Source organism: Scyliorhinus canicula, chromosome 3 (assembly GCF_902713615.1).
Source record: "Scyliorhinus canicula chromosome 3, sScyCan1.1, whole genome shotgun sequence".
NCBI classification, from domain to species: domain Eukaryota; kingdom Metazoa; phylum Chordata; class Chondrichthyes; order Carcharhiniformes; family Scyliorhinidae; genus Scyliorhinus; species Scyliorhinus canicula.
Window position 1 is genome coordinate 37,276,169 of NC_052148.1, and position 24,292 is coordinate 37,300,460.

The window sequence follows — 24,292 nt, forward strand, 5'->3', positions numbered from 1 at the left end:
GGTGGTGTGGAGACGGTGGGGTGCTGGGGTGAGGTGGTGTGGAGACGGTGGGGTGCTGGGGTGAGGTGGTGGAGGTAGTGGGTGCTGGGGTGAGGTGGTGTGGAGGTAGTGGGTGCTGGGGTGAGGTGGTGTGGAGGTGGTGGACTGGTGGAGGGCTGGTGGGGTGCTGGGGTGAGGTGGTGGAGGTAGTGGGTGCTGGGGTGAGGTGGTGTGGTGATGGTGGGGTGCTGGGGTGAGGTGGGGTGGAGATGGTGGGGTGCTGGGGTGAGGTGGTGGAGGTAGTGGGTGCTGGGGTGGGGTGGTGTGAAGACGGTGGGGTGCTGGGGTGAGGTGGTGGAGGTAGTGGGTGCTGGGGTGAGGTGGTGTGGTGATGGTGGGGTGCTGGGGTGAGGTGGGGTGGAGATGGTGGGGTGCTGGGGTGAAGTGGTGGAGGTAGTGGGTGCTGGGGTGGGGTGGTGTGGAGACGGTGGGGTGCTGGGGTGAGGTGGTGTGGAGGTGGTGGGGTGCTGGGGTGAGGTGGTGTGGAGGTGGTGGGGTGCTGGGGTGAGGTGGTGTGGAGATGGTGGGGTGCTGGGGTGAGGTGGTGTGGAGATGGTGGGGTGCTGGGGTGAGGTGGGGTGGAGATGGTGGGGTGCTGGGGTGAGGTGGTGTGGAGGTAGTGGGTGCTGGGGTGAGGTGGTGTGGAGATGGTGGGGTGCTGGGGTGAGGTGGTGTGGAGGTGGTGGGGTGCTGGGGTGAGGTGGTGTGTAGGTAGTGGGTGCTGGGGTGGGGTGGTGTGGAGACGGTGGGGTGCTGGGGTGAGGTGGTGTGGAGACGGTGGGGTGCTGGGGTGAGGTGGTGTGGAGACGGTGGGGTGCTGGGGTGAGGTGGTGGAGGTAGTGGGTGCTGGGGTGAGGTGGTGTGGAGGTAGTGGGTGCTGGGGTGAGGTGGTGTGGAGGTGGTGGACTGGTGGAGGGCTGGTGGGGTGCTGGGGTGAGGTGGTGTGGAGGTGGTGGGGTGCTGGGGTGAGGTGGTGGAGGTAGTGGGTGCTGGGGTGAGGTGGTGTGGTGATGGTGGGGTGCTGGGGTGAGGTGGGGTGGAGATGGTGGGGTGCTGGGGTGAGGTGGTGGAGGTAGTGGGTGCTGGGGTGGGGTGGTGTGAAGACGGTGGGGTGCTGGGGTGAGGTGGTGGAGGTAGTGGGTGCTGGGGTGAGGTGGTGTGGTGATGGTGGGGTGCTGGGGTGAGGTGGGGTGGAGATGGTGGGGTGCTGGGGTGAAGTGGTGGAGGTAGTGGGTGCTGGGGTGGGGTGGTGTGGAGACGGTGGGGTGCTGGGGTGAGGTGGTGTGGAGGTGGTGGGGTGCTGGGGTGAGGTGGTGTGGAGGTGGTGGGGTGCTGGGGTGAGGTGGTGTGGAGATGGTGGGGTGCTGGGGTGAGGTGGTGTGGAGATGGTGGGGTGCTGGGGTGAGGTGGGGTGGAGATGGTGGGGTGCTGGGGTGAGGTGGTGTGGAGGTAGTGGGTGCTGGGGTGAGGTGGTGTGGAGATGGTGGGGTGCTGGGGTGAGGTGGTGTGGAGGTGGTGGGGTGCTGGGGTGAGGTGGTGTGTAGGTAGTGGGTGCTGGGGTGGGGTGGTGTGGAGACGGTGGGGTGCTGGGGTGAGGTGGTGTGGAGACGGTGGGGTGCTGGGGTGAGGTGGTGTGGAGACGGTGGGGTGCTGGGGTGAGGTGGTGGAGGTAGTGGGTGCTGGGGTGAGGTGGTGTGGAGGTAGTGGGTGCTGGGGTGAGGTGGTGTGGAGGTGGTGGACTGGTGGAGGGCTGGTGGGGTGCTGGGGTGAGGTGGTGTGGAGGTGGTGGGGTGCTGGGGTGAGGTGGTGGAGGTAGTGGGTGCTGGGGTGAGGTGGTGTGGTGATGGTGGGGTGCTGGGGTGAGGTGGGGTGGAGATGGTGGGGTGCTGGGGTGAGGTGGTGGAGGTAGTGGGTGCTGGGGTGGGGTGGTGTGAAGACGGTGGGGTGCTGGGGTGAGGTGGTGGAGGTAGTGGGTGCTGGGGTGAGGTGGTGTGGTGATGGTGGGGTGCTGGGGTGAGGTGGGGTGGAGATGGTGGGGTGCTGGGGTGAGGTGGTGGAGGTAGTGGGTGCTGGGGTGGGGTGGTGTGGAGACGGTGGGGTGCTGGGGTGAGGTGGTGTGGAGGTGGTGGGGTGCTGGGGTGAGGTGGTGTGGAGGTGGTGGGGTGCTGGGGTGAGGTGGTGTGGAGATGGTGGGGTGCTGGGGTGAGGTGGTGTGGAGATGGTGGGGTGCTGGGGTGAGGTGGGGTGGAGATGGTGGGGTGCTGGGGTGAGGTGGTGTGGAGATGGTGGGGTGCTGGGGTGAGGTGGTGTGGAGATGGTGGGGTGCTGGGGTGAGGTGGGGTGGAGATGGTGGGGTGCTGGGGTGAGGTGGTGTGGAGGTAGTGGGTGCTGGGGTGAGGTGGTGTGGAGATGGTGGGGTGCTGGGGTGAGGTGGTGTGGAGGTGGTGGGGTGCTGGGGTGAGGTGGTGTGTAGGTAGTGGGTGCTGGGGTGGGGTGGTGTGGAGACGGTGGGGTGCTGGGGTGAGGTGGTGTGGAGACGGTGGGGTGCTGGGGTGAGGTGGTGTGGAGACGGTGGGGTGCTGGGGTGAGGTGGTGGAGGTAGTGGGTGCTGGGGTGAGGTGGTGTGGAGGTAGTGGGTGCTGGGGTGAGGTGGTGTGGAGGTGGTGGACTGGTGGAGGGCTGGTGGGGTGCTGGGGTGAGGTGGTGTGGAGGTGGTGGGGTGCTGGGGTGAGGTGGTGGAGGTAGTGGGTGCTGGGGTGAGGTGGTGTGGTGATGGTGGGGTGCTGGGGTGAGGTGGGGTGGAGATGGTGGGGTGCTGGGGTGAGGTGGTGGAGGTAGTGGGTGCTGGGGTGGGGTGGTGTGAAGACGGTGGGGTGCTGGGGTGAGGTGGTGGAGGTAGTGGGTGCTGGGGTGAGGTGGTGTGGTGATGGTGGGGTGCTGGGGTGAGGTGGGGTGGAGATGGTGGGGTGCTGGGGTGAAGTGGTGGAGGTAGTGGGTGCTGGGGTGGGGTGGTGTGGAGACGGTGGGGTGCTGGGGTGAGGTGGTGTGGAGGTGGTGGGGTGCTGGGGTGAGGTGGTGTGGAGGTGGTGGGGTGCTGGGGTGAGGTGGTGTGGAGATGGTGGGGTGCTGGGGTGAGGTGGTGTGGAGATGGTGGGGTGCTGGGGTGAGGTGGGGTGGAGATGGTGGGGTGCTGGGGTGAGGTGGTGTGGAGGTAGTGGGTGCTGGGGTGAGGTGGTGTGGAGATGGTGGGGTGCTGGGGTGAGGTGGTGTGGAGGTGGTGGGGTGCTGGGGTGAGGTGGTGTGTAGGTAGTGGGTGCTGGGGTGGGGTGGTGTGGAGACGGTGGGGTGCTGGGGTGAGGTGGTGTGGAGACGGTGGGGTGCTGGGGTGAGGTGGTGTGGAGACGGTGGGGTGCTGGGTTGAGGTGGTGTGGAGGTAGTGGGTGCTGGGTGGGGTGGTGTGGAGGTGGTGGAGTGGTGGAGGGCTGGTGGGGTGCTGGGGTGAGGTGGTGTGGAGGTGGTGTGGAGGTGGTGGGGTGCTGGGGTGAGGTGGTGGAGGTAGTGGGTGCTGGGGTGAGGTGGTGTGGTGATGGTGGGGTGCTGGGGTGAGGTGGTGGAGGTAGTGGGTGCTGGGGTGAGGTGGGGTGGAGATGGTGGGGTGCTGGGGTGAGGTGGTGGAGGTAGTGGGTGCTGGGGTGGGGTGGTGTGGAGACGGTGGGGTGCTGGGGTGAGGTGGTGGAGGTAGTGGGTGCTGGGGTGAGGTGGTGTGGAGATGGTGGGGTGCTGGGGTGAGGTGGTGTGGTGATGGTGGGGTGCTGGGGTGAGGTGGGGTGGAGATGGTGGGGTGGAGATGGTGGGGTGCTGGGGTGAAGTGGTGGAGGTAGTGGGTGCTGGGGTGAGGTGGTGTGGTGATGGTGGGGTGCTGGGGTGGGGTGGTGTGGAGACGGTGGGGTGCTGGGGTGAGGTGGTGTGGAGGTGGTGGGGTGCTGGGGTGAGGTGGTGTGGAGGTGGTGGGGTGCTGGGGTGAGGTGGTGTGGAGATGGTGGGGTGCTGGGGTGAGGTGGTGGAGGTAGTGGGTGCTGGGGTGAGGTGGTGTGGTGATGGTGGGGTGCTGGGGTGGGGTGGTGTGGAGACGGTGTGGTGCTGGGGTGAGGTGGTGTGGAGGTGGTGGGGTGCTGGGGTGAGGTGGTGTGGAGGTGGTGGGGTGCTGGGGTGAGGTGGTGTGGAGATGGTGGGGTGCTGGGGTGAGGTGGTGTGGAGGTGGGGTGCTGGGGTAAGGTGGTGTGGAGGTAGTGGGTGCTGGGGTGAGGTGGTGTGGAGGTGGTGGAGTGGTGGAGGGCTGGTGAGGTGGTGTGGGTGTGGTGCAGTGGTGTGAGGGTGAACCATAGAATCATCACAGAATCATAGAAAATACAGTGCAGAAGGAGGCCATTCGGTCCATCAAGTCTGCACCGGCTGTCAGAAAGAGCACCCCACTTAAGCCCATGCCTCCACCCTATCCATGTAACCCAGTAACCTCACCTAATCTTCTGGACACTAAGGGCAATTTAGCATGGCTAATCCACCTAACCCGCACATCTTTGGACTGTGGGAGGAAACTGGAGCACCCGGAGGAAACCCACGCACACACGGGAAGAAAGTGCAAACTCCACACAGACAGTCAACCAAAGCTGGAATTGAACCCGGGTCCCTGGAGCTGTGAGGCAGCAGTGCCAACCACTGTTCGACTAAGCCACATGGGTACCGCAACTCAGTGGGTTAGCCAATGCCAAACTTGTCCTTGGCAGCTGCCCACTCTCCGAGCCCACTAACCAAATCCAACGCCGTTGCTCTGTGGCAGAGCGGGTCCCAGATCCGGCGGATCCCCTCCAGTCTGCTCTCTCTCTCTCTCGGCAGTTGTGCACTGCCTTCCCCTGGGGTGGGAGACAAGAAACGCACTGTGTGAGGCAATGGGCCTCGGGCAGCACGGGGATGGGCAGCTGGTGGCCTGTGTGTGCAGGTCACCTGACCATGGCGGGAGGTATGGGTGTTGGCATATGGTGTAGGGTGGGGTGCGAGCAGACTGCCAGTGAGTGGGGTTCAGTTGCCCTCTGGGTGGGGGGTACAAGTGTGTGGGACAGGGTTGATGGGCGGGGCACGGTGCTGGTTCCTCACCCTGGCCGCCCTGAGAAGGTTGTGCAGCTTTTTAATGATGTGGAGATGCCGGCGTTGGACTGGGGTGAGCACAGTAAGAAGTCTTACAACACCAGGTTAAAGTCCAACAGGTTTGTTTCAAACACGAGCTTTCGGAGCACGGCTCCTTCTTCAGCTTTTTAATGACACTGCTGGCCCGTCCTGGCGGTGGGGCCCATGGCGTTCATGGCCTCTGCCACCTGTGCCCAGGCCTAGTGTACTGCGGTGGGTGGCAGCCTCCTTCCCACCCCAGGGAACAGGGTGCCCTGCCTCTCCTCCACGGCATCCAGTAGGGTCTCGAGCTCCGCTTCGGTGAAATGAGGTGCTGGTCTTTGGCCTGCCATCGTGTTGGTTGGGATGTCTGTGTGTGTGTGTGTGGGGAGTGGCGTGCTAATATGTGGCTGCAGATTGTCAACCACTCGACTGCCAATCTCGATCAGGCAAATCAGAAGCCGTTATGCATTGGAATTGCACTAATTCCACGTGGTGCCGGTGCTAACCCATTAACAGATCCTGAATTGCTCTGGGACCGCAACCACTTTCGGGGTCGGAGAACACGGCTGATTCAGCCCCGGCATCAGCACTGACTCTGAAACGGGCAATCCGACCCCAGCCCTGCTGAGTATTTCTCACATATTCTATTTTTATTTCAGATGTCCATTATGTTCTGCTTAGCACACTGGGATAAATCGCTGGCTTTTAAAGCAGACCAAGGCAGGCCAGCAGCACGGTTCGGATTCCCGAACCAGCCTCCCCGAACAGGCGCCGGAATGTGGCGACTAGGGGCTCTTCACGGTAACTTCATTGAAGCCTACTTGTGACAATAAGCAATTTTTTTTCTCTATATAAATGTCAGTAGCTATTGTAGAAAAGTTAATTTCTGTTCTTCAAGGAGTGAGATGAGGAGAAATTTCTTCTCTCAGGGATAGTGAATTTTTCCAATTGGTGAGCATATTCAAGACTGACATCAATAGATTCTCTGGTACTGAGGAAATCAAGAGACATGGGAATAAAGTGGGGCTGGTCTAGCTCAGGGGCTGGTTTAGCTCACTCAGCTAAATTGCTGGCTTTTAAAGCAGGCCAGCAGCATGGTTTGATTCCCATACCAGCCTCTCCGGACAGGTGCTGGAATGTGGCAACTAGGGGCTTTCACAGTAACTTCATTGGAGCCTATTTGTGACAATAAGCGATTTTCATTTCATTTGAAATGGAGTTCAAACATGATCCTATTAAATGGTGGAGCTGGCTTGATGGGCCGTATGACCTACCCCAGCTCTTCGTTAGAATCATATATTTCAAGACTGTTTTTTCTGTAAAATATGGAAGAACATTGTATTATCAGGACATTTAGATGCTGTTCGGGAGGTTTTTTTTAAAGATCATAAGTTTACGTTGGAACTGCAGGCCGCTTCCAGTAAATCACCAGACCAGCATTGTACTCGTGGAAGATCTGTTTGCTTGTTCTGAGCTGCAATCACGTTACTGGATGGTGAAAATAACTGAAGAAAGGCAGAGGATGGTAACTTGCTGAACATGGGTTAGGTTGATCTTAGATTAGGATAAATGATCGGCACAACATCATGGGCCGAAGGGCCTGTGCTGTGCTGTACTGTTCTATGTTCTATCACTTGACAGAGAGGGAAAACTTAACTTTTCACCAGAAGCAGCAGCCCATCTTCACAGGAGGGAACTCCAGATCAACAGCATTGAGCCCCTACAAACTTCATCCTTTGTTTACTAATCCTATCCTCTGTAGCCCATATCTACAGAGAGGGAGTCTATCTGTTCCCGCTTCTCCCACCTTTTCAGCCAGTGAGTTCCAGCTTCCCACCATCCTCTGGGTGAAAAGGTTTTTCCTCAAATCCCGTCTACATCCCCTGCTCCTCGCCTTAAATCTATACCCTGGTTAGTGACCTCTCTACTAAGGGAAACAGTTTCTTCCGATCTACCCTACCTAAGTCTCTCATGATTTTGCACCTCTCAAGCAGGTCCCTTCTCAGCCTTCTCTGCTCTAAGGAACACAACCCCAGCCTAACCAGCCTCTCTTCACAGCTGGAATGCTCCAGCCCAGGCAACTGCCTGGTGAATCTCCTCTGCACCCTTTCGAGTGCAATCACATTCTTCCTCCAGTGTGGTGACCAGAACTGCACACAGCACTCCAGCTGTGGCCTAAGCAACATTTTATACAGATCCATCATAACCTCCCTGCTCTAATAGTCTATGCTTCAGCTAATAAAGGCAAGCATCCCACAAGCCTTCATTTAATGACCTGCCCTGAATGATAATACTCTCTAACCTGATGCAGGATTACGCAGATATTGAGCAAAATAACAATGGTTAGAATATTGATTTGAATAAGTTCAACAACAAGCGCGCTAGTTCATATTTCTCTATTTATATTCTTTCATCCGTCAATCATGATCTCAATTCTAGCTACTGGTCTCTCACAGTCTTCATTTCTTAAATTAAGTTTATTGCTCTTTGACCCTTTCGTTAATAATCTTCAAATAGCTGTATTGTATTAGATGAATAAATAGTACTTGTACTACAAAGCACCTCATAAACATTGGACAGAGTTGCAAGTCCCAAATAGATCATTAAAGCACAAATTGCATTAATTTCCTCTTTAATTTTCCTCTTTACATTATCCATCATCCAGCCTCCCCTCTCAGCCAACCCAAAGTTCTCCTACTGTGAAGCTCTTCCTCAGGCAGGCATATGGAATGATCCAGAACAGAGCTTCTCACTGCTGCTGTTCTGTTTGTTTTCCCAACCTGATAGGGTGACATTGGGCAGGACCACAAGTCATGGAGAAGCAGCCCAACTCCATGAAAATCACAGGAGGCTGGGAGATGCCTATTCCCTCGGTGGAAGCGATCAGGTTAGGAGTGAACACCCAGCCCTGTTCCCCATCACCGAAAATTTGGGATGCCAGGAAAGGGGAAGAGAATCTCAGAATCAGGTCCCTCCCGCCATTTTAAAATGCCACCTGAGGGTCACCCGAGGAAGGGGCAGTGCTCCGAAAGCTAGTGATTCGAAACAAACCTGTTGGACTTTAACCTGGTGTTGTAAGACTCCTTACTGTGTCCATTTTAAAATGGTTCTGAGTCATTCTGACTCTGCAGGTTCCGTGTTGCTCACTCTTTACTCTCCAGTCGAGGGAGATAAACCTCTCACCAGTTATCCTGTCAAACTTTCTATAATTCTTATTATTGACAACAAGGACTTCTACGTCAGACTCCTATTTATTGACTACAGCTCCACCTTCAACACCATAATCCCAACCAAGCTCATATCAAAGCTCCAAAACCTTGGACTTTGCACCTCCCTCTGCAACTGGATCCTCGACTTCTTGATCCATAGACCAATGATGAGTCAGAGTAAAGGAGAGAGATAACGAACCTAGTGGAGTGGTGTCATGACAATAATTTCTCCCTCAATGTCAGCCAAACTAAGGAGCTGGTCATTGACTTCAGGAAGCAAAGTATCATGCACACCCCTGCCTGCATCAATGGTGTCGAGGTGGAGATAGTTGATAGCTTCAAATTCCCAGGTGTGCAAGTCACCAACTATCTGTCCTGGTCCACCCGCATCCATGCGACCAAGAAAGCACAAAACCATCAGGAAACTAAGGAAATTCAGCATGTCCACATTGACTCTTATCAAATTTACAGATGCACCATAGAAAGTATCCTATCTGACTGCATCGCAGCCTGGTATGGCAACTGCTTGTCCCAAGACCGTAAGAAACTACAGAGAGTCATGAACACAGCCCAGTCCATCACATGAAACCACCTCCGATCCATTGACTCTATCTACACTTCCCGCTGCCTTGGGAAAACGGGCAGCATAATCAAAGACCTCTCCAACCTGTGTTATTCTCTCTTAAGGCAGAAGATACAAAAGTCTGAGAACACGCACTAACAGATTCAAAAACTGCTTCTTCCTCGCTGTTACCAGTCTCCTGAATGACTCCGTTATGGACTGAACTGATCTCTTCATACGTCTTCTCTACTGTGTAATAATACACTCTGTATGCTTCACCCACTGCCTGTGTCTATGCATTCATATTGTGTACTTACATATGTCCTATGGATTTTTTTTCATGTACGGATTGATCTGCATGGACTGTATACAGAAGAATACTTTTCACTGTACCTCAGTCCACGTGACAATAAATCAAACCAATCAATCAATCCGACTTGCCAACCAAACAGTTGTCACTCGTTTTCTCTGCAGTATAAATTGTTGCTTCCTTTGAAATTTGGTATTCTTGCATCTGTTCCGATGAGTGAAGGATGAAAACCTTCAACAGCATGTTCATTTTTTCAGCAAAACTCAATTTATGTGCCACCAAGTGACTATTAATTTACTATGGATCATAAAGTGTGACCTGAGCGCTGAACCTTGTGATCTGCTTATGCAGCCTTTCAGGATTGAGGATGACTTGCTTCCATTGCGGCTTGCTGGATTCTGAGGTGGCTGATAAGTCCAATGTGTGATCTACACACCATTGCCACATGCAGGGCAGGAGGTACTTGAAGGGTTGCACAGATGATTGTTTGGAGGTTTGTGCACTGTCTTCAATGCCTCAACTTCACCTCTGCATTTTCCGAATAAAGTCTCACATGTGTTGGTGCCAACCAGAAGAGCTTTCTCCATTTTGGTCGTTCATGAATCAACAGGTATGTCTAACCGCTTCAGTGATGCTTTGAGAACACTCCTAATGTGTTTTTGCTGCCCTCCTGTCAGTCTCCAGCTGTGACCAACCTCCAAGTAGAGCACTTGCTTCAGGAATCTGGGCCGGGATTCTCCCCTACCCGGCGGGGCGGGGGGTCCCGGCATACCGGAGTGGCGAGAACCACTCCGGCGTCGGGCCTCCGCAAAGGTGCGGAATTCTCCGCACCTTTCGGGGCTAGGCCCGCGCCGGAGTGGCTCCCACTCCGCCGACCGGCTTTTGGCGCCATGCCGACCGGCGTCAGGGCTGGCCGAAAGGCCTTCGCCGGTCAGCGTGAGTCCGCGCATGCGCCGGAGAATCAGCAGCCGCTGACGTCACCCCGGCACATGCGTGGTGGAGGGGGTCTCTTCCGCCTCCGCCATGGTGGAGGCCGTGGCGGCGGCGGAAGAAAAAGAGTGCCCCCACGGCACAGGCCCGCCCGCCGATCGGTGGGCCCCGATCGCGGGCCAGGCCACTGTGGGGGCACCCCCCGGGGTCAATTCGCCCCGCGCCTCCCCCTAGGACCCTGGGGCCCGCTCGCGCGGCCTGCTCCCGCCTGCACCAGAGGTGGTTTAAACCACGTCGGCGGGAGAGGCCTGACAGCGGCGGGACTTCGGCCCATCGCGGGCCGGAGAATCGCCGCGGGGGGCTCGCCGACCGGCGCGGTGTGATTCCCGCCCCCGCCGCTTCCCGGGTGGCGGAGAATTCGGCCACAGCGGACGCGGGATTTACGAAGGCCCCGGACGATTCTCCAACCCTGCGGGGGGTTGGAGAATTCCGCCCCTGATGTCAGTCGTATGGACATGTCCCTCTCAGCGGAGCTGGTTTTCAGTGATCAGTGCCTCAATGCTGGGCAAGTTGGCGTGGATGAGAATGATGCTGTTTTATTGCCTTTGTTGCCTGTGGATTTGATTGATATTTATTGTCACATGTACCGAAGTACAGTGAAAAGTATTTTTCCGTGGCCAAGGGAACGTATACAGTACGTACATAGTAGACAGAAAAAGAATAATCGACAGAATACATTGACAATGGTACATCAACAACAGTGATTGGTTACAATGTGGAACAAGGGCTAAACAAGAGCAGCATAGGACGTCGTGAATAGTGTTTTTCAGGGAACAGATCAGCCCGAGGGGGAGTCGTTGAAGAGTTTGGTAGCTGTGGGGAAGAAGCTGTTTCTATGTCTGGATGTGCGGGTCTTCAGACTTCTGTACCTTCTGCCTGATGGAAGGGTCTGGAAGAGGGCAAAGCCTAGGTGGGAGGGGTTTCTGACAATGCTGTCTGCCGGCCTGAGGTGTGTGCAGAATCAATGTGAGTATAGCAAGTTTGTGTGATGCATTGGGCTGAGTTCACCACACTCTGCAGTTTCTTGCGATCTTGGACCGAGCAGTTGCCAGACCAAGCTGTGATGCAGCCGGATAGGATGCTCTCTGTGGCACATCTGTAGAGGTTTGTGAGAGTCAATGCAGACATGCTGAATTTCTTTAGCTTCCGTTGGAAGTAGAGACGTTGTTGGCCTTTCTTGACTGTTGCATCAACGTTAGTGGGCCAGGGCAGACTGTTGGTGATGATGACCTCCAGGAACCTAAAGCTAGCGACCATCTCTACTTTGGAGCCATTAATGTTGACCGGGGGGTAGGGGCGGGTATCGTGCTATGCTTTCTAAAGTCAATGATCAGTTCCTTGGTCTTTCCAACATTTAGAGAGAGGTTGTTTTCAGTACACCACGCAACCAAATGATTTATCTCCCTTTTGTAGCCTGATTCGTCGTTGTTTGAGATACGACGCACCACAGTTGTATCATCTGCAAATTTATAGATTGAATTGGAGTTGAATCTTGCCACACAGACGTGTGTGTACAGGGAGTACAGTAGAGGACTGAGCACACATCCTTGCGGGGCCCCAGTGTTGAGGACTATTGTAGAGGAGGTGCTGTTGCCTATCCTGACAGATTGCAGTCTGCTGGTGAGGAAGTCAAGGATCCAGCTGCACAGGGAGGGGTCTAGTCCAAGATTGCAGAGTTTGGTTATTAGTCTTGTCGGGACAATGGTGTTGAAGCCGGAGCTGTAGTCTGTGAACAGCAGTCTTACATAGGCGTCCTTGTTGTCGAGAGTTGATTGTAGGGCCATAGAGATAGCATCTGCTGTGGATCGGTTGCTGTGGTAGACAAACTGCAATGGAGATTTGGAGGATCTTGAGGAGGCTTATGGTATAACTGAGGTGATCATCCAAGTTTCGTAGAACACAGGAGTACAGAGATCATTTGTGTCCGATGAACCATGTCACTGTCTTATTAATGACATTTTTTAAGGTTTAATGCCAATTACATTGTTAGTTATGTGATGGGCATTTTTACAGCTGTAAATCGGGATAGCTAGGGCACTGGGGGGTGGAGTAATGTTGACATTGAAATAAATCAAGAAATTCTTCAGCAAAGCAGGCAGGTTTTAACATCAACAACCTGTGTGGATCCAGTTTTTAAAAATTATTTCACGGGATGTGGACATCGCTGGTTAGGCCAGCATTTATTGCCCATCGCTAGTTACTCTTCAGAAGGTGGTGGTGAGTTGCCTTCTTGAATTGCTGCAGTCCCTGAGATGTACCCACTGTGCTGTTACGGAGGAAGTTAACAAATCATGACCAGTTTGAGATCCTCAAATACCCTTTTACTTAGTCAGGCAAATACTGAGCTGGCACATTGGAGACGATGGTGAATTTCATCATCCATCTCGCTTTTTGTCACGAGGAGACTCCCAAGGTAAAGAAATGGTCCACACTGTGGGCAGAATTCTCCGCTCCCGCACGGAATCGGGAAGGCCATCGTGAACTCAGCCGAGTTTCATGACAGCCTCGGAAGCCGCTCCTCGCACCTTATTCACCCCCACCCGGGGGGCTAGGAGCAGCGCTCCGTAAATCTCGGCCGCCGGGCCTTGATGCTTGCGTCAAGTCGGCGCGCCGAGAATGACGCGACGGCGGCGCCTAAGTGACGTCAGCCGCGCATGCGCAGGTTGGCCGGCTCCAACCCATGCATGCGCGGCTGACGTCACGACGACTGACGGCTCCAACCCCGCATGCGCGGTTGCCGTCTTCCCCTCCGCTGCCCCGCAAGACATGGCAGCTTGATCTTGCGGGGCAGCGGAGGGGAAATAGTGCGTCGCTTGGAGACGCCGGCCCGACGATCGGTGGGCACCGATCGCGGGCCTGTCCCCCCCCCAAGCACGGCCATGGTGCTCACTCCCCCTCTCCACCCCCCACAAACCACAAACGAGCATTTGGCGCCCATGTTCACGACGGCAGCGACCAGGTGTGGTTGCCGCCGTCGTGAACCGGTTGGGAACATCAGGCCGTGAAAAACGGCGAGCGGCGATTCATTTTATCTGAGCGAGGGGTGGGAGAATCGCGGGTGGTGCCAGGGCGGCGTGTCGTGAGTCGCCCGGCCCTCCCGCGATTCTCCCACCCGGCGTGGGAGCAGAGAATCGCGCCCTGTTAATCTTAATCGACGGGGGAAGGTGTTATGCTGTGAGAGCTGGTTTGTAGAGAACTTTAATTTTCCAGATGTTAAGCGAAAGGCCCATTTTCTGATATACTTCAGAGAGGGATTTATAATGAGCTGGAGCTCAGGTTCGGCGTGAGAGCACACAAGTGTCATCTGCATTCTTAATGGCTGATGTTGAAGTGGTTTTGGTTTTAAATTTACGGAAGTGTAGCATGAACAATTTACGATCCAGCCTCCAGGTTATCCCCATGCCTGTGTAATTAGTTGGAGGTGATGTGCAGTATTGCAATGGGGAAAATTGAGAAGAGAGTTGGTGCAATGATGCAACCTTGTTTGACCCCCTGTTCTTACTGATCCAGGGTTTGCAGTGTTTCCACTTGCTGAGGATCACACCCTGGATGTTATTGTGAAGCAGGCAGAGGATGGTGGCAGATGTCTGACAGCTGATGAATTTGACTTCAGAACACTTCAGAAGACTTTGTCAGGTTGAAAAATGTTATGAACAACGGTTGGCACTGTTCCTCCCGCTTTTCTTGAACTTATCAGTGAAGATCATGGGCGGGATTCTCCATCCCGCTGTACCCGTTTTCTGGTGTGGCGAGACCCCCCCCTGGCAGCGGGATTGTCCAACCCAGCAGCCTGCCAATGGATTTTCCCATTGTGGGACGTCGGGAAATCCGCGGGCATAAGTGCGCTGCCGGTGAAACGGAGCATCCCGCTGACAGAGAATCCAACCCGTGTCTGTGGTGCTTCGTGATCTCAGGTCCAAACTGCACTGCGACTCTGGAAGAATTCCCCACTCATGACGCCCATGTCAAAAATAATCCACTGATTGTTATTCTCAGTTTTCTTCACGTTAACTAATTATCAATCCATGCTAATATACCACCCCCAATTTCCTGAGCCTCTTGTGATCGACAAAATAAGAGGAAGAAACGGTTGCCAAAAGTGGGTTTTTAATTGTTCAATTTTTTAACAAATGACCTTTGTATGGTATTATCCGTATATTTTTAAACTCAATTCAATAGTACATCTACAATTTATCCACATGTGAGGATTTCTGCACAGTTTCATAAATGTGTTGATATGGGTGAAATATAAAAGTCGCTCCATTGCCAACTCAACTCTGCTATTAATCCTGTAGCAATATTTTGTACAAAGACATTTGGACAAGGCTGGCATTTTTCATTAAGCTTACCAGATGCTATAAAATCTGTTGTGTGTTGTCCCAGACTGCGTTCCGTTTTCAGAATATTTATGAGTACTCTGCATTGTAAAAGTTTTATTAAGCCTAGGAGTACTCTATTTGCATCTGGAAATGCCTGGTTATGTTTTGCATCAGCAAGTGTCTACAGCACATCATCTACAGTAAAAATACAACAGTGAGGAAAATAGGGCGAATCATGCAATAAATCTCTTCTTCCTTCAAAAATATCTATCCTAAAGATGTGCAAAACAGTTACAGGGCTACATTTATTGTCCATCCCTATAGTTGTTCGAAGAAAAAAGCGGCGCATGGTCATGATTTCCTGGTTCTAATTCATAAGCTCCCGCACTTACTGAATTGAGGTTCACACTCGCCCCGTTGGGCTTTGAATGCAGGGCCTCTGGGCTTACTAGTCTAGTACCATAACCACAGCAATACTTTGCCCACAAATGCTTTAATATTCTCCCTTCCTGTTCTGAAGGCAGTAAATTATGTTCCACAGGCATTGTTAGCCCTCTGCTATCTCGCCCAAGAAATCAATGTGTGAACCTAGTGGAAAGATTGTTGGGCAATTTAACTTTTGCAAAGATCAGGACGAACTCCAATCTGACCTCCGATGGTTTTTGTAACATACAAGTTTCTACTCAGGTATTCTGATGAATACAAAGGAAAAGAGAGTCTGGCTGATCTTTGCACATGATAGTCTGGAATTACTGAGTACAATTGTAGCAGTTTTTGGCCTCACTGTGGCGGTGGTCAGGGAATTCAGCATAAATTGGGGATCATGCTCCATCGATTTCGATTCCACAACGAAAGGTGCATTTTGAAGTACTGGGAGGCTATTTATATAAGAAAAAGGATTTTCATTAATATAGTGTTACTTCATAAACTCAAGATGTCCCAAAGCGCTTGCAGCCAAATAAGTACTTTTTGAATTGTCACCATTACAATGTCTTAATATAAGAAATCTAACATAAGAACATTACTTGGATCATATACCTGGCAATCTTGAGCTTGTTATATTCACACATGTTGCCAGTTTCCTTAGACTTGAAGACTTGGCTTTTAACTGCTCCGTAGCAATGAGGGAATATTAGGGCTTTCTGTTCAGGAATACTGGGAAAGGCTAAGCACTAACATGCTGTTACTCACACTTAGTTGACTTAAAAATGTCAGAAACAGTCAAGACATATTGAAAAACCTGAGGAAACTATTAATATAAGGCTGTTCACGTTCCAAAATCTGTTTATATGCTGATAACACAGTGTACCCTCATAAAACTGCTACTACCGTTGAAAAAGTATTAAGGACACTATGAACATTTGCCAGCGGTTAGATAACATTCTGCTTAGTGTACATGGAGACTAAACTAAAATAAATCAATTTTTGTTTGGCTTTTTCCAACCCTTAGTTACCGACATCAATCACATTAGCTTTGAGATTGCGAACTCTAAGACATCCAAGTGTGTATCTTTGGAAATGCAATGTCCTTCAATTATCCCATTACCCAGCTAATAAGCAAGATGTTGGCAAAGGAAATGACAGATTTATTGAGACTCATCAGATTTTGCATTACGCAGGACTCAGCAATTGCAGTGAAGCTGGGTTATCCAAAGTGGCCACAAAATCATGGAGTCCGGACCCTGAAACCCAGATAGCTCACTGCAAAATCCATAAACCGAGGATCCTTACCAGGTGCCGCGTGCAGCCGGCGCCAAGTTGTCCAGCACGGCCAGGTCCACGCGGGCGCCTGCTCGGTCACACACCTGGCAATTCTGCGTCCATATCGGCAGGTGAAGCCAGGTGCTTTACGTGGAGCATCTGCTCGCTTGCCTCCCCTACCGGGAGGAGCATCGGTGCGGGGGTGCCGCCGACATTTTGGTCATAAGACCAGACGGATCCTGCGGAAATAGCCGCAGAATCGGAGAAACCAGCCCTAGAACTTCAAAAGGACATAGACAAGTTGGTGGTGTGGGCAGACAGGGGGCAGATGCGGAGAAATGTGAGGTGCTATATTTTGATAGGAAGAACATGGAGAGATATTATAAAACAAAGGGTACAATTCTTAAGGGGTTGCAGGAGCAGATGAACTTTGTTGTACAAAGCATAGAATTAGAATAACATTTCTACAGTGCAGAAGGTAGCCATTCAGCCCATTGAGCCTGCACCGATCCCCTGAAAGAACACCCTACCCAGGCCCACTCCCCCACCGTATCCTCATAACCTCACCTAACATGCATATCTTTGGATGCAAAGGGGCAATTTTAGCATGGCCAATGCACCTATTTGGACTTGGGAGGAAACTGGAGTGGCACGGCGGCACAGTGGGTAGCACTGCTGCCTCACAGCTCCAGGGACCCGGGTTCAATTTTGGCTTCGGGTGACTGTCTGAGTGGAGTACGCACTTTCTCCCCGTGTCTGCGTGGGTTTCCCCCGGGTTCTCCAGTTTTCTTCCACAGTCCAAAGATGTGCAGGTTAAGTGGATTTGCCATGCTAAATTGCCCCTTAGTGTCCAAAAGGTTGGATTACTGCGATACGGGGATTGGGTGGAGACGTGGGTTTAAGTAGGGTGCTCTTTCCAAGGGCCGCAGCAGACTCAGGGGGCCAAATGGCCTCCTTCTGCACCGTAAATTCTATGATTCTATGAAATCCATGAAGACACGGAAAGAAAGGGCAAACTCCACACAGTCACCGAAGATCGGAATCTAACCCAGGTCCATGGATCTGTGAGGCAGCAGTGCTAACCACTGTGCCACCCTTTAACAACAGTAAGAAGTCTTGCAACACCAGGTTAAAGTCCAACAGGTTTGTTTCGAATCACTAGCTTTCGGAGCTCTGCTCCTTCCTCAGGTGGGGCAGAGCTCCGAAAGCTAGTGATTCGAAACAAACCTGTTGGACTTTAACCTGGTGTTGCAAGACTTCTTACTGTGCTCACCCGAGTCCAACACCGGCATCTCCACATCATGACCCTTTAACAAGTCATTGAAGATGACAGAAAAGGTTGAGAGAGCAGTTAATGAAGCATACACTATCCTCGTCTTTAATAATAGAAGCATAGAGTGAAGCAGTGAAGAGGTTATGTTGAGCTTCTGTAAGTAAGATATACCTCAGCTGTATTACTGCACCCCATTTTAGGAAGGGTGTAAATGCATTGGGGAGAGTTCAGAAGAGGTTCACAAGATTAATTCAGGGATGAGGAACTTCAGTTATGGGGATAGATTGGAGTGGTCGGGACTTGGAGGGAAGAAGGTTGAGAGGAGTTTACAGAAGTTTTCAAAATCATGAATTTGGACAGGATAGATAGGGAGAAACTGTTCCCTTTGGTGGAAAGATCGAAAACAAGAGGGCACAGATCTGAGGTAATTGGTGAAAGAAACAATTGCGAAATTAGGGACACTTTTTCACACGGTGTGTAATTAGGTCTGGAATGCACTGCCTGAGAGTGTGGTGGAGGCAGGTCCAATCGAGGCATTCAAGAGAAAATTAGATGATTATTTGAAAACGGGGAGAAGTCAGAAGACTGGCTCTAGGTGAAATGCTCATCCAGTGCAGACATGATGGGCAGAATAGCTTCCTTTGTGCTGTCAGAATTCTGTGATTCTGTGACTGCATTGTCTGACTGTGAATGTGACTGTTGTGAAGGAATGATGGTTTCACGTTCCCAGGATGACAGCTTGACAGAGAGCCATCAGGCAGAATGGGCTGTACTTTGTATTTTGGGGTCATTATCCTGTAACAAAACCTGGAATTGATGCCTGTCTTTCATATTCTTGAAAACATTGCGCTGTGTCTTTTACTGCACTCGTTTTGGGCGGAGGCACATGGGATTGGCAGGTTTCTGTTTTCACCATCAGCTAATTGTCACAGCTATGTTTCATGGGCAGGATTCTCCAATAATGGGGCTTTGCCCTCACGCCGGCGTGAAAAGAAGCGTCAACCACTCCGGCATCAACGGTCCCTGATAATGGGGAATGCTCCCCTTCCTAGGGGGCTAGGTCGGCACTGGAGTGGTCCCCGCAGCTTCAGCCAGCGTGAACGGCCGACATGATTCCGCGCATGCATGGGGGTTCCGTTCTCCGCGCCGGCCCCCAAGGCAATATGGCGGAGTCCTACGGGGGTCCGGCATGGAGGAACATAGGCCCCCACGGAACAAGCCTGCCCGCCGATCGGTAGGCCCCGATCACGGGCCAGGCCACCGTGGAGGACCCCCCCCGGGGTCGGATGCCCTTCCAGGATGGCCCCCGCAGACACACCTTCCAAGTCCCGCCGTGTGGGACCTGAGTAACCCACGCTGGCGGGACTCAGCGGCCACTCAGGGCCCGGAGAATCGCCGGGGGAGGCGCTTTCAACAGCCCCCGACCGGCACGGCGGGAATCCCACGGTCGCCCGAGAATCGGCGGGGGAGAATCAGGAAGCCGGCGTCGGGGTGGTGAGGCGCGATTCACGCATCCTCCGGGGAGAATCCCAGCCCATGTGTTTCCAACTCCTTCAGTGCTCCTCATGTAGGTTTTAAGCCAGTTACCCGATGATTCTCATAATCTTTCACCATTCTCCATCACTTGCTTCTTCAGATTGGGTACTTGGAATGGGGAATAAAAGTATAATTTATTGTTTGACCAATATATTTGAATTTTTTTTCTTTAAAATAATTTTATTATCTTTTTCAAAATGTTTGACATAATTTATATTACACACATTTAACTAACATTTAACAAGCCCTTCTTCAACCCGAAAACAGTTCATCAACTAACTAACTACCCTTTTAGCTGCTGACTGAGGCTAATTCCTTAAAGTAAGTGAACGGACGCCATCTCTTGCGATATATTTGAATTTAAATAGTGAAAATGTTAGGTTTAATTCAAGAAAATGTGAATGACAAATTCTAGCCACAATAAACTATTAATGCTTTTAACCATTTGTTCACTGCTCATTTACCAAGTACAGATTAGTGACTCAATAGAATTAAAGAATCCCCACATTGCAGAAGGAGGCCATTCAGCCCATCAGGTCTGCGCCGATCCTCTGAAAGAGCACCCCACCCAGGCCCGATCCCCACCCAACCCCTGTAACCCCACCTAACCTTTGAACACTTAGGGCCAATTTGGCACGGCCAATCCACCTAACCTACCCATCTTTGAGCTGTGGGAGGAATCTGGAACACCTGGAAGAAACCCACGCAGACACAGACAAACAGTCACCCGAGGCCAGAATTGTACCCGAGTCCCTGGTGCTCTGAGGCAGCAGTGCAACCACTTTGTCACCATGCCACCAACTAATTTTTTTACTGAGTAATTTGTCAGTTTAAAAATTCTCTTTTTTTTCCAATTAAGGGGCAATTTAGCATGTCCGATCCACCAACACTGCTCTCTTCTTGGGTTGTGGGGGTGAGACCCATGCAGAAACGAGGCGAACGTGCAAACTCCACAGTGACCAGGACCGGGATCTAACCCGGGTCCTCGGTGCCATAAGCCACTGAGCCACCATGTAATTGAGCCACAGTAATTTGGCAATTTAACAGTAAAAGGGAAACACTTGAACCATAAACTTTCCATTAGAAATTGATTAAATAGTGATAAAGATTGGGTCTGTACTCAACTAAGCATCTGTCTACAAGCACTTGAAGATATTCGTTAGGCGATCTTGTCTTTTAGTTCCTCTGATTATTAAATCATTGAAAATTATAGTAAAGGTGAGACCATTTCACTTATTGAGCTAACTTTTACCTGCCCTCCACCACCTGCATGTTTCCAATGGAGATGGACACAGGTAAAATGGGGTGGGAGCACATCCCGTCACCTTCCTGTCCACCCCCAAGTTCTCCTGCATAATAATGGGGTGGGCGGGTGCTGAAATTGGCAACACGCCCATCATATTTAATGAATAATCATGTGTCAATTTGGCTTGTTTTCATGTCAAAACTTGATAAAGCACTGCGCACACCATAAACATTTGGCATGGGCAGCTGGGCGGGAGCGGGAAGCCCAGTTTTGAAATGTTACTGTTTAAAGAGCAGGAAGGAAGTGTGGTGTTGACTGGGTTTCAGAAGTTCTAAAAACAGTTAACTCAGCAGGAAGCTGAGTTCACGTTTTGACTCACAGTTTTAAGAGGATGTTAAAGGATCCGCTTTCTTTGATGTGGTTAATGAATAGAAGTTTATTTATTTTATCATTAGATTGATTAATACATGGGATTTACATTTTTGATGAGTTTCATGAGCAAGAGTTTATTTTCAGTATCAAGTGCGTGTGTGTGGGTTCTCTTAAATGCGAAAAGTTTAATTTTTTTCATCTCCATATGGCACTGAGTACTGCCCATAATGAATACTGGATGAATGGCTATGGTTGGATTATGGGGACCTGGAGGTGACATGGTGGCATCAAGGGGCATGGTGTGTCATGAAGGTATGAGGGAACATGGAGGTGGAATGGTGGAATGAGGAGGCATAGAGCGGTGGGGAGGTGAGGGGTGAGGGCTAGGGAGCTTAACAGCCTTAATACAAATAAGAACATAAGAACATAAGAACTAGGAGCAGGAGTAGGCCATCTGGCCCCTCGAGCCTGCTCCGCCATTCGATTAGATCATGGCTGATCTTTTGTTGACTCAGCTCCACTTTCCGGCCCGAACACCATAACCCTTAATCCCTTTATTCTTCAAAAAACTATCTATCTTTACCTTAAAAACATTTAATGAAGGAGCCTCAACTGCTTCACTGGGCAAGAAATTCCATAGATTCACAACCCTTTGGGTGAAGAAGTTCCTCCTAAACTCAGTCCTAAATCTACTTCCCCTTATTTTGAGGCTATGTCCCCTAGTTCTGCTTTCACCCGCCAGTGGAAACAACCTGCCCGCATCTATCCTATCTATTCCCTTCATAATTCTAAATGTTTCTATAAGATTCCCCCTCATCCTTCTAAATTCCAATGAGTACAGTCCCAGTCTACTCAACCTCTCCTCATAATCCAACCCCTTCAGCTCTGGGATTAACCTAGTGAATCTCCTCTGCACACCCTCCAGCGCCAGTACGTCCTTTCTCAAGTAAGGAGACCAAAACTGAACACAATACTCCAGGTGTGGCCTCACTAACACCTTATACAATTGCAGCATAACCTCCCTAGTCTTAAACTCCATCCATCTAGCAATGAAGGACAACATTCCATTTGCCTTCTTAATCACCTGTTGCACCTGTAAACCAACTTTCTGTGACTCATGCACTAGCACACCCAGGTCTCTCTGCACAGCGGCATGCTTTAATATTTTATCATTTAAATAATAATCCCGTTTGCTGTTATTCCTACCAAAATGGATAACCTCACATTTGTCAACATTGTATTCCATCTGCCAGACCCTAGCCCATTCACTTAACCTAGCCAAATCCCTCTGCAGGCTTCCAGTATCCTCTGCACTTTTCGCTTTACCACTCATCTTAGTGTCATCTGCAAACCTGGACACATTGGCCTTGGTCCCCAACTCCAAATCATCTATGTAAATTGTGAACAATTGTGGGCCCAACACGGATCCCTGAGGGACACCACTAGCTACTGATTGCCAACCAGAGAAACACCCATTAATCCCCACTCTTTGCTTTCTATTAATTAACCAATCCTCTATCCATGCTACTACTTTACCCTTAATGCCATGCATCTTTATCTTATGCAGCAACCATTTGTGTGTCACCTTGTCAAAGGCTTTCTGGAAATCCAGATATACCACATCCATTGGCTCCCCGTTATCTACTGCACTGGTAATGTCCTCAAAAAATTCCACTAAATTAGTTAGGCACGACCTGCCCTTTATGAACCCATGCTGCATCTGCCCAATGGGACAATTTCTATCCAGATGCCTCGCTATTTCTTCCTTGATGATAGATTCCAGCATCTTCCCTACTACCGAAGTTAAGTTCACTGGCCTATAATTTCCTGCTCTCTGCCTACCTCCTTTTTTAAACAGTGGTGTCATATTTGCTAATTTCCAATCCACCGGGACCACCCCAGAGTCTAGTGAATTTTGGTAAATCATCATTAGTGCATCTGTAATTTCCCTAGCCATCTCTTTTAGCACTCTGGGATGCATTCCATCAGGGCCAGGAGACTTGTCTACCTTTAGCCCCATTAGCTTGCCCATCACTACCTCCTTAGTGATAGCAGTCCTCTCAAGGTCCTCACCTGCCATAGCCTCATTTCTATCAGTCGCTGGCAAAGTCTCAGAGAACCGAGCCGGGCCTTTTATATATGGCACCCCAACGTTTGCCTCCCTCCATGGCTGCCTCCATACTGCCCACCAGAGACAATAGGCCCGATTCCATCCTGGGCTACAACCCCCCCACCCCCCACCTCTCTGGAATGAAAATGCGGTGGGCAGGAGGAGCTCTTTTAAAGGTAACTGGTCTTCCCAGTCGAGACATTTCCCACTCAACCGCCCCGCCTCTGCCATGAAAATCCAATCCTTGCTTGAAAGAATTACAGACTTTGACCTAGAACAAGAACAACAGCTAAATATCTTCTTTCTGAACAGCTTCCCAGCATAACAACCATAATACCCAGATAACATTCCATACAAACATTACACTTGGGGGACATGCTCTCCATTATTGTGCCTGCAGTAAACAGTGTCACAGAGATGTACTAAATGCTCACAGTATTTGACAAAATATAAAACCAAAGGTTTTAGTCGATCTTGCATTGCCAGCAGTTGGAAATTCAGCTGCATTCTGTGTTATTTCCCCATTTTACTGGTGTTCCATTTTAAGGTATGCAATACCAGTATTCTTATTTCACCGTTTAACTGTTTTTTTCCCCCTGGGTATAGAAAAAAAGGGTTAGCTGTTTCAATGGAGATTTAATGTACAGAGAATTATTTAGTGCAGTCAAAACAGCCTTCTGAAATATCTGCGCTCCTCCAATTCTGACTTCCTGCACCATCATCAGTTTTAAATACTCCACCATTGCTGGCTGGGCCTTCAGTTGACCTCGGTTTTGCTAAGTTCTGGAATTCCCTCCCCAAAGGAAGACCTTTCTCGCCTCTCTCACCTCCTCCAAGATGCCTCTTAAAGCCTACCTCTTTCACCAAGGCAGTAATCGTCCCTAATATTTCTTTGTGCGGTGTCAAATGTTGCTTGGTAACAGCCCTGTGAAGTAAGTTGGGACATTTTAGTGCATTTAAAGTGCACTTTAAATAAGAATAATAATCTTTATTGTCACAAGTAGGCTTACATTGACACTGCAATTTAGTTACTGTGAAAAGCCCCCTGTCGCCACATTCCGGCGCCTGTTCGGGTACACAGAGGGAGAATTCAGAATGTCCAAATTACCTAACAGCATGTCTTTCGGGACTTGTGGGAGGAAACCGGAGCACCTGGAGGAAACCACGCAGACAGAGGGAGAACGTGCCGATTCCGCACAGACAGTGACCCAAGCTGGGAATCGAACCTGGGACCCTGGTGCTGTGAAGCAACAGTGCTAATCACTTGCTCCCGCCCATACAAGTTGTTGTTGATGTTGAGGACGTGTTGTTCCCTTTTGCATTGTCTCCACTGACCTCGAGTCACAGGCTTTAAAAATCAGATGTTTATCTCTGACCAGAGTGCCAAAATGTACTCTCTGTGAAAAGCCATTTTGCTTTTTGGCGAACGATATTAAACAGTGCCGATAATTTGCATCCTCTT